Raw genomic sequence first — 1,973 nt, 5'->3', positions numbered from 1 at the left:
CTTAGATCAGTCCACTCACCATGAACAAATGCTTAACTAAAACTGTGGGGGGAGGGGGGAATGTTCTCTGCACCACTCACTAAAAGCACTAAAATAATCCCAAATTTTCACTATGTTATAAATATCACATAAACTTATAATTCAACTTTTCAATAAGTTAATACGGGAATAATCCCAAAAACACATTAGCAAATTTTCTTCAGATTCTCAATGCCTATGACACCTTTTAAGGAGAAATTTTCATGTAAAAAATAATATGCTATAAGCAAAAAGTTACTGGCTTCTACATTGAGAGTTCTCCTACTTCAGCTCATAGTATAGATAGTTCATCCTCCCTGAAAATGAGGCCTGGTTTCCAGGCAGCTAACTGTTCTTCTTTATCGTAAGAAAAGACTCCCCTGACCACTGACAGTTACCGTTAGAAATGGAACATTCTGTTGTTAAACAAGAACAGTTAAGACTTATTTTTAATCTATATATTGTGCAATACAAAGTTCTGTTTCTTCCCATACTAAAATAAACAGTTGTACTCAAAACCACTGATTAAGCCCAACTGCACAGCACTAGTAAAAGTACCTCAAAAAAAAAAAAAAACCTAGCTAAAAGTCTCTAATTGTTGCACAGAAAACCAAACACAATGACATTCTTTGCTGTTACCTTTTGAATGCTTCTGCTGGGTTCCTCTCACATTCCCCAGGCTGTAAGAGGCTTTGAACGGCTGGGTCTCGCAGCTTGTCCTCATATCCTTGGAGTAGTCCACTGTGGCATATTTGGGCAACCAGACTTCTAACGAACCCTCCAACATACAAAGTATCAGAGTCCTGGGCTTTGCAGAAATGAAAGGCCAAAGCCTGGCAAGGTAAATCTCTCTGCAAGCTTGTAGGTGAACTTGGCCATAAGAGTTTAGTACACAGGGCTGTCTTGCCACTACCAGGCCCTCCTACCAACAACACACCCCAGGCAGCTGCCTTTCCTGAGACAGCACCAGCATTATTCCCAGAATTCATCACAAGGGACGGTGTGTTGACAGCACTAATGTAGCAGCTTCTTTTCTCCTGGAGGCAATGCTGAACCTTGTGGAAAACCCACTCCCTACAGTAAAACTGCTTCCCTTGCAGTAAACTCGTCTAGGCATTTTGCAGACCTTTTCTTCCCAAGGATTAGTCATAATAGGTTTTCTATCTTCAACACTGGCTAGGAGCTAGGTACACCAATATAGTCTTTATATCCATTTGGAAATAACTTGCATTTGAATGACAAAAGTAACCAGTTACAGAAAAATTCAACAGTCACAATTTATCAATACAATGTGTGCCGCAGTCTCTCGGCTGGGCACAAATCACGAGTCTCCACACAGCTTGTAGATTCAAACAGCAATTCTTTATTCCCGAACTCACACCGGCCGTCTACAAACACGTTCTGGGGGAATCCATGTTCTCTTTCCAAATCCACACTCTGCCCTAATCCACTCTCTCCCAAATCCACTCCGCATGGGCTTCTGTCTCCCAAAATATACTGTCTGACCCTAAGCACTCAAGAGGAACTCAGCAGCAGGATACGCCCTATTCCAAAAGAGGAACACCCTAATCTCCTATTACTAAACCGCCCTATTCTAAAGGGGAAACACCCTACTCTCCTATTATGCTAAACTGCCCTATTCTAAAGGGGGAACACCCTAAACACGGATCCTGCCCTGGTCCTTGAGCAAGGTCACCTTTCAGAAGTCCTTCCACTAGACAGCATGGGAATAAGCTGGCAAGGAATTTGTCATACCTACTTGGCTGATGGCTCCCAGCATCTCCCCCCTTCTGATTAATTAAACAACAAGTAATGTGGCTTAAGGACCGTGCCTGGTAGGTTGTCCAGTTCAACATATGGCTCTTACCCGTCATCGGAAAACTGACCTTTAGGTAACTGACCTTTAGGCGTCAGCCTCCTGTCTTAGGTTGATACCATTGCAACTGGATCATACC

At 42.6% G+C, this 1,973-nt stretch overlaps 1 pseudogene; it reads right to left on the bottom strand.

Moving 5' to 3' along the window:
- Nucleotides 1-653: 653 nt before the first annotated feature.
- Nucleotides 654-1,168, bottom strand: LOC143641065 (ankyrin repeat domain-containing protein 50 pseudogene; annotated as a pseudogene).
- Between the last annotated feature and the right edge of the window lie 805 nt (nt 1,169-1,973).

The sequence above is a fragment of the Callospermophilus lateralis genome, unplaced genomic scaffold (genome assembly GCF_048772815.1).
Source record: "Callospermophilus lateralis isolate mCalLat2 unplaced genomic scaffold, mCalLat2.hap1 Scaffold_831, whole genome shotgun sequence".
NCBI lineage: Eukaryota > Metazoa > Chordata > Mammalia > Rodentia > Sciuridae > Callospermophilus > Callospermophilus lateralis.
Note: the sequence above shows the minus strand (reverse complement) of the source record. Positions and strands in the feature narration are given on the sequence as shown.